Source organism: Equus asinus, chromosome 3 (genome assembly GCF_041296235.1).
Source record: "Equus asinus isolate D_3611 breed Donkey chromosome 3, EquAss-T2T_v2, whole genome shotgun sequence".
Lineage (NCBI taxonomy): Eukaryota > Metazoa > Chordata > Mammalia > Perissodactyla > Equidae > Equus > Equus asinus.
In genome coordinates, this window is record NC_091792.1 from 71,478,241 (window position 1) to 71,487,613 (window position 9,373).

The window sequence follows — 9,373 nt, forward strand, 5'->3', positions numbered from 1 at the left end:
AAGAATTTCAGAGGAAACTGTGGGAGGACGTGTGGGTTTGGGGAAGGGTGGGAGACAGATTCAGATTAGGGAATATACAGAGTCATTAGGGGATAAGTCAGGAGATGATGATTGGCCCAGGAATCTTGAGCTTCTTTGGTGAAAGATAAAAACAAAATTGGTGGACATGATGGAATTAAGGCAGGATGGTCTCTAAACAGGCTGCTGTGCTAAAGCTGCGCATATTGAGAGGGTGCTCCTAGGGAATTCTTGCTGGAGCAACTAAAGCTTGGTGAGACCCCCTCCAGTTACAAACCCCTTTGGACCCAGGAGCATGGGGGGATCTCTGTGAGAAATAAATTGATCTTTAATACATCCATGGGTCAACAGCTTCTTTTCTCTATTTTCCTTTGTTTTTGACAGCTTATTAAAGTATAATTGGCATACGATAAACTACATTTCTAAAGTGTACAATTTAATAAGTGTTGTGATAGTAAACCATCACCACAATCAAGATAATCAACATATCCACAACCCCCAAATGTTTACTCACGTCCATTTTCAATCCCTCGCTCCTGTTCTCTCTGCCTTCGCTCTTCAGGCAATCACTACCCCGCTTTCTGTCAATATAGATTAATTTGAAATTACTAGAATTATACATAGGTGGAACAACACGGCATGTACTCTTGTTTTGCCTGGCTCTTTCCACACAGCATAATTATTTTGAGAGTCATCCATGTTGTTGAGTGTATCAATAGTTGATCATTTGTTTGTACATTCACTTGTCGATAGTTATGTGGGTTGCTTGCAGTTTCTAGGTATTACAAACAGATCTGCTATGAACATTCATGTACAAGTCTACATGAACATATGCCCTCATTTCTGTTTGGCAAATACCTAGGAGTGGAGAGGCTGAATCATATGGTAGGTGTATGTTTAACTTTTGAAGAATCTGCCAAACTGTTCTCCAAAGTGGGTACACTATTTACACTCCCACTAGTGATGTATGAGAGTTCTAGTTGGTCAATATTGTTATTATTCTCTCTGATGACCTCTGCTTTTTATTTGGGAGTGTTTAATACATTTACAGTTAATGCTATTATTGATTTGGTTGGATTTAAGTATTTTATCATCTTGCTAATTTGTTTCCTATTTGTCCCATCTGTTATTTCTTCCCTTTTCCCTCTTTTTCTGTCTTCTTTTGTACTAAGTATTTTTTTGTTACATCATTTTATCTCCCTTTTCTTGGTTTATTAGCTCAAACTTTCGTTATTTTATTCATTGTCTTACAATTTATGGTGTAAACCTTTAACTGATTACAGCCTTCCTTCTAATGATGTTTTATGATATAACTTCACTTATAGCTTTCAATGGTATACTTCCATTTCTCCCCTCCCAGTCGCTGGTCTGTTGTTATCCATTTCCTCCTACATATGGTACAAACCCACAATTCTTTGTAGGTACTTTTGCTTTAAACAGGTGGTTATTTAAACACATTAAATAATAAGAAACAAATCTTATATATTTACCCAAATAGTTACCATGTCCAGTGGTCTTCATTATGTTGTGTAGATTCATATTTCTATCTGGTACTATTTTCTTGCTACCTGAAGGAACATTTAACATTTTTTTTTCTTTTTGCTGAGGAAGATTCACCCTGAGCTAACATCTGTTGCCAATCTTCCTCTTTTTGTATGTGAGCAGCTGCCACAGCATGGCCACTGACAGATGAATGGTGTAGGCCTACACCTGGGAACTGAACCCAGGCTGCCGAAGTGGAGCATGTCAAACTTAACCACTATGCCCCCCCAGGCTGGCCTTTAACATTTCTTGTAGTGTGCATCTGCTGGTGTGATGAATTTTTTCAGCTTCTGTATGTCTGAAAAGTCTTTTTATCACCTTTGTTTGTGAAAGATATTTTCACTGTGTATAGAAGTCTAGGTGACAATTTGTTCTTTGAGTACTTTAAAGATGTTGTCCCCTTATATTCTCAAGCATTTCTTTCAACAAGAAATATTCTGCCATCTTTATCTTTTTTTCTCTGTGTGCATACATCTTCTTTCTCCAGCTGCTTTAAAATTTTCCTTTCTCACTTGTTTTGAGCAACTTGATTACAACATGCCTTGGTGTAGTTTTCTTGTTCCTGGGCTTTGCTGAGTTTCTTGGATCTATGGATTTGTAGTTCCATCAGATTTGAAACTGTTTCCACTATTTTTTCATTACACATTTTTTTCTGTTCCTCAAAGCCCCCTCGTCTCATTGGAGGTCTCCAATTACACATAAAAGAGGTCAACACTTCAAGTTGTCCCACAACTCAGTGATTCTTTGTCTAATTTTTATTTTTTACTCTCTTTTTCATTTTGTATAGAAGTCTTCAATCCCATTAATCTTTTCTTATGTGATACCTAGTCTGCCGTTAATTCCATCCAGTTTATTTTTCATCTCAAACATTATAGTTTTCATCCCTAGATGTTTGGCTATTTAAAAAAATAACTTCCATGTTTCTGCTTAACAGCCTCAGTGTTATCACTAACTCTTAGAACATAGGAATGTGGCCATTGTAACTGTTTTAATGTCCTGTCATTTGTGACATTTCTGAGTTGATTTTGATGGATTTTTTTTGTTTGTAGCTATGGGTCACATTTTTCTGCGTTTTTGTATTCTTGATAATTTTTGATTGGATGCCTTGTGAATTTTACCTTGCTGGGTGCTTCAAACTCTTGTTCTTATAAATATTCTGTAGCTTTGTTCTGGGATGCAGTTTCTTGGAAATAGTTTGAGCCTTTGGGTCTTGCTTTTAAGCCATGCTGGCAGGACCAGTGAAGAGTTTATTTTAGAGCTGATATTGTCAGCCCTACTGAGGCACAATCCTCCTGTGTGTGTCCTACTCGACAGCCCATTAATTATGAGGCTCTCCAGGCTGTGAGGTGGAGACAGGCACTGTCTAATTCCTGTGTGAGCTGTAGGCACTATCCTCTGTATTCCTTTTAGAGAGTTCTTTCCTGAACTTTTGGTGGTTCAGTCTCTCAGTCTGTCTCACACACGCAGGGATCAGCACTTGGCTGAAGGCTTGGCAGGGCCCTCAGCAGGACTGCAGAGCCTGTCGGCTGTGCCCCGTCCCATGCAGGATGCTGCAGGGCGAGCGCTCCCTGCTTTGGCCTCCTAGACGCCCAGCTTTGTTTTCCCCACACGGACTGCTGCACTCCAGCCATGCCCCTCTCCTGCCTTGCAGCCTGAAACTCCCCTGAGATATCAACCTGGTGTAAGTGTGGGCCTCACATCCTGTTTCCCTTCTCTCGGGGGAGAGAGTTATCTAATGTCCATTGACTTGAAAACCGTGGTTTCATATATTTGTCTGGTGTTTTGTTGTTTCAGTCCCCATTACTTCATCTTGTATGGAAGTGGAAGTCAATTTTTTTTGTAAGAAAGAGGTTATTTTTCTAGCAAAGTCCATGCTTTGAAACTTGTTAATGAATCTCTGGTAAACAAATTTCAGTTCCCTTGAGTAAGATGTTGCCCGTGACTAATAAGGGTCATTTGGGACCACTTTCTCTGAAACCTGAGTTCTCGGATGAGGAAACTGAAACAGAGAGGTTAAGTGAATTGTTGAAGGTTATACAAGTAGTGAATGACAGAGACTCAGTTTAAATTCGGGTGTGTCTTTTACCGAAGCCCACATTCTTTTCACTTCTGCATTATGCTTGCTACACATGAGTTATTTAGACCATGTTTTGTATCTAAGACTAAGTAAGTGACTGTAGTCTTATAAAAACTCCAATATTCTGAATTTCAAAGGCCAAATTACAAGGAGGTTCTCAATTGAGAATAGAATTGACCTCTACAAACAAACTAATTAACTAAATTTCTTCCAATTCTTTCTTTCCTTTTTTTATGGTTTTCTGACCATGTACTTATATTGAATTCACCAGATTCAGCACCTGACACCTAATTGAGATCAAAATCCTCTGATCAGTCACAAAAGTGGTGAAGTGGTACGCCAGCCAGGACCAGAGAAGAAAAAGCAATGAAACTGCCTATTGACGCACTGGTAACGTGGGAGCTGATCAGCAGACATACTGTTTATAAACAGACACGTTCATAAACAGACATGATATTTTCTTCAGAAACTATGTTTGTCTATTATTTAGAGTTTTTGAGCAACTTTGTTTCTCATGGAAAGAAACTTGGGAATTGGCTGACTCTGTTTGCCACTTTCAGTCTAGAGGTCCTGGCATTCGATCCCACCTAATGTGAAAAAGGGCTGAAGAAGGAATAATAAGAAGGAATAAACAGACTGCATGTCATTAAGAGTTTGAGCATGTGGATAGTCAGATGTTTGGACCATAAATGATTGTCCCTAACTGAAATGGAAAAAAGGGGGAATAAAATCTTACGTATTTTTTTTTCCTTCCTCCAGATTTACAAAGGAGAAGCAGCATAGTGTACAGAAAACTGCTTAGAATATGTGTGCCCTGCTTCGATCTTTTTTAGTTTTCCTAAATCCCGGATGTTGTTCTAGTTTATCTTAAACCTTGGCTGCTGCTTTTCACCTTAACCCCTTGGATTTGCTCTAAATTTAGAAAGATGACTTTGATACACCTGGGTGCCACTTCCAGGACCCCTGAGCTGGCTGCACACACAGCAAACAAAAGCCTAGAGCCCGCCCTGCTGCTCACACATTACCAGTGCTCAGACTCCCGCACAGGCGCTGAGGGGTAGCACATGGAATCTGGAATCTAGAGGCCTGAATTTGAGCAAAAACACCGGCCTCTGCTGAATCCCTTGCTTCAGGAAACATAGCTGGGTTGAGTCATTTCAAGCACAGGTCTTCCTGTGAGTAAAACCGTTCCAAAGACGACTCTTTCTGAAGATAACTTTTATCCCTAAGTGCATCTGTGGAGGGAAATTTTCTATTTAAAGGCTTATTACAACACATTCTCTGATGTAAAGATTGAGAAAATCAATTAGAAGACCTTGATTTCGGGTGTGTTACAATGCTTGACCAAATTCCAGTATCCTACCCCAGAATGAATTAGGGTTCCAAAGCAGCCAAGAGAGATTTCAAGAGTGGAAACGAGAACAATCAGGTACAGATAATTGCATTTCTGAAATTCAGTCGGCGTGATTGGAATGCTAATAAGGTTTGCAGGCTTGGCTTATCCCAGAGGTAGCTGATAAGTGTACCTTATTGGATGGCGTCATTCAGTTATAATCATTCTGTTTTCCAAAAGTCTTTCCCTAATGAACAAAAGAGAGGCTGTGTCTAAAACAGAGTAACTAACTAACTGTCTCTAAATATCTAAAGAGGTCATTACAGATTTTATACAACTGTATTTATTTCACTTTAAGGTAACTAGGAAAACAACTATACGACCCATAACACTTTAAATGAAGAAAGTGTTGGCTCAGAAATCAAACCAATAGTAAGCTATTCTGAGTCCCAGGAGGGAAATCCCTGGTCTATAAATTGGTACAGGGGTCTGCAGTCTTTCCCATGCTTGGCAACAGGGCACATTCTGTGATTTGTTTAGTGGCAAAGTGGTCAGAGCTGTGGAGAGCCATATGCAAGCAAGCGCATGGACATGAGGAAAGCACTCTACCAGTGCACCAGTTTTGTGTTAATCTCTTGTCACTCTTTCCCTTTACATCTCAAATCTTCCAGGTTTCTGGATAGCTGAAAGCCTGAGGCCCAGCTTGGCTTTCTTCTTGATTGTCCCATATTTCTGGGGCAACCAGGCTCTAAGGGAGACAGAATATTTGCCACAGGTAGTATTGCACCTGGAACACGAGGAGATATTCAATAAGTGTGGTCAGTACTTGTGAAGCAAATGCTGACTGACTTTTTTGTCTCTTCACCTTGATTTGCTTGCAGCAATCTCGACAAGGACTTGGCATATCCCTAAATTGAAGGGTGTAGTGACACAATTGACTATAAGCCTGTAATAATAGGAGGAAGGCCACCCACTGACTTGCAGTCATGCTACTGGATAAAGACTGATATGGCCGGGGGAAGATAGCTGACTTAAAACACAAAGAATTTCTCAATCACAGGAATTTCATGAGGTTTTGTGTGTGAAACCAGTTTTCTAGATGGCAATGCTGTGGGAAGGAAGGAAAACATTTAGTTTGTAAGTTAGTTGGTTATTCTTAGTCCCAAATCTCACTGGATATAAGTATGACTATAAATAATCCTATTATGAGTGATGAGGATTTTAGGCTAGTTAATTTTAAAACTGCAGATGAGAAGCAGGCTCCGAGGAGTGGAATTTGCTCGCCCTTTGATGAGAGACAGTTGCATTTGTGAAGGAAATCTCCATGCCTCCCTCTCTGCGCCAGGAGGAAGGGGGGATGGACTTATCTCTGGAAACTCTTAATGGGGAAGGCAAGAACTTAAGTTGTTTACTGTCTGGCAACCTCATGTAACTGACCCCCCCCCCCCCCCCCCCCCCGCCAAAATCCTCCTTTGTCTTTAGCTGAAGATAATATTTAAGTGGTGACTTCTGCCATTTACTCAATCCGGTTTGATTCTTATCTAAAAGTTGTGGGACCGCCCAATGGCTGGACCCTACCGGCACTGGTACCATTTTAACTTTTTTTTGTCTTGTAAAGAGATAACTCACATACCTATGCCTTAAATTTAGCCTTACTCTCCACCCAGGTTTGCAGCAGAAGCGGCAGCAGCAGCGGCTCCTCCTGCCCATAGGCCCTGTCCCCATCCAGCAGCTCTGACTGCCTATGGGTCCTGTCCCCATGCTGGCAGCAGCAGCTCCCCGTGCCAGCAGCAGCAGCAGCAACATGCTGGCAGCAGCTCTGCCTGCTCATAGGTCCTGTCCTCATGCTATTCTATACTATTCTCTAAATAAAAGAGCACTACTGCCAGATCTTAAGAGTCTAAAAAATCTTTCTTTCGACTCCTCGGCTCACTGACCCCGCATCATGAGGAAAAAATGTATTACTTTGTGAAAACAAAAATTAAACACAATAAAAGTAGAAACAAAAGAGCTGATTGTCTATTATTTTTTGCCTTACTAATGTCTAGAGGGGAAAAAAGAGGCTTCCCTCCAAATGTAACCTCCCCGGGTTCTTTTGAAACATCGTTTTCTAAATGTTTAATTTATTAAAAAGCAAACAAACAAACAAAATTATTAGAGGCTCATCTATCAGGTAAACTATGTGTATTAGTTATCTATTGCTGCATAACAAATTACCCCCAAATTTAGCAGCTTAACACAATAAATATTTATCGTTTCACAGTTTCTGTGGGTCAAGGATCTGGGAGTGTTTTGCTGCATCTCTCATGAGGGTGCGTTCAAGCTGTTGGCTGGGGCTGCTGTCTCTGTAGCCTGACTGGGTCTGGTGGATCCACTTCCAAGCTTAACCTTTTGGCTACTGATGGGAGATGTCAGTCCTTCACTGTATGGGCCTCTCCATAGGGTTGCTGACAACATGTCTTCCCTCAGAGTGAGTGACCCAAGGGAGAGATGGCTCAAAACAACAACCAAAATGGAAGCTGCAGTTCTTTTATAACCTAATTTTGGAAGATATGTACTATTACTTCTACCTTATGCTACTGGTCACACAGATCAATGTGGGAGGCGACTACCCACGGATGTGAGTGGCAGGAGGTAATGATCTTTGGGGCCAACTTGATGGCTGGTTACTACACTATTCCAATGGTCCTGTATACATGTTTGGTCTGAAGACATGTGGCTCCTCTGTCTAGAACGCTGTGACAAAAAAGTAAGTATCTGAGGTGCGATGAACTAGTTGGTATCCATGGTACAGAGTATACCTAGTGAGAGGCCTCACTACCAGACACGTACTGTGTCATTAGTCACAAGCGAGTGTGATGGGAGTAATTCTAAATTTCATCTTATTAGAAGGCCCAGGCATGTATCTGCTAATAGTAAATTTATTGTGCTATGTTTGTATATAAAGCAAACTCATAATTAAGCACACAGTTTATAATGTATCTGGGAGACAGGATGATGTAAATGAAGGAGGATATACTGAGTTATTCATTAGTCAGAATCAGTTCTACTTTCACATGTGTTAATAACTAGCAATACAACATCAGGCAAGTCACTTAACCTCTTTGACTTCATATCAACTAAAAAATTAAGGTGTTATATTAAGTTATTTCTAATAATACAGATACTTGTAAAAATGGTTGTTTGATGGTATTCTAATTATAGAAAATTTCTGGTAAGATTCATTTCAGAGTACAATTATCTGTATAATAGCATTTCTACAGTAAGAGAAATGTATCACAAATGGGCCTGCAGTCTAACTGAATCAGGGCTAAAATAAGACATTTCTAATAAAACAAGGTTATGACAGCATTCACTTATAACAAACTACCATGTACTGGACCCATGGGATACACAAGGCTGGTATTAGAGGATGAGGGATAAGCACTGCAGAGGCTCCTCCTGTAGGGGCAAGAGGGAGTGTCCCCAAATATAGTTTTCCAAGGTTACACATGCACCGTGTGGTTGTGTCCATCCCCATAGGTCTATGTATTATACATTTTTAAGACCTTTATTGAAGCAAAGTTTACATGCCATAAAGTTCACCTATTTAAGTTACAATTCAATGATTTTTAGTAAATTACAGAGTTTAGTAAATTACAATCATCACCACAATCTAAATTCCATCATCTCCAAAAGATTCCTTATATCCATTTGTAGTCAATAATTCTTCCAACTCCCATCCCCAGGCAACCACTAAATCTACCTTTTGTTTCTATAGATTTGCCTTTTCTGGAAACTCCATATAAGTGGAATCAAACAATGTGTGATGTTTTGCATCCAGTCCTTTCACGTAGCAAGAGGTGTTTGAGGTGCCTCCGCGTGGTGGCATGTATCAGCAGGCTGTTCTTTTAATTTCTGATGGCTACTCCTTGGTGTGGACAGACCACATTTTGTTTCTCTCTTCACCAGTTGATGGGGATTTGAATTGCTTCCCCACTTTGGAGCTGTGATGAACATTTGTGTCAAATCTTTGTGAACATATGCTTTCATTTCTCTTGGGTATATACCTAATAGTGGAATTACTGGGTCATATGGGTTAAACTCTATAATTAATTTTTCAAAAAACTGCTAAACTCTTTTCCAGAGTGGATACACCACTGTACATTCTCATCAGCAATGTATGCAGGTTCACATTTCTCCACATCCTTGCCAATTCCTGTTATGTCTGTCTTTTGTTTACGTCAAGAAGCATTGATAGGCAGTGAGCAAAGTGTAAACAGGGAAGCCTCTTCCTGTCAGGGAGACCCCAGCTCCAGAAGACCCTATGCCTGACAATGAAAGTTTGGGTCAGTGGCCACTGAAACAATTGTATTCTGAACTCAATTCTTCTTGACTGTACTATGGAGCAACCCCTACTTAAC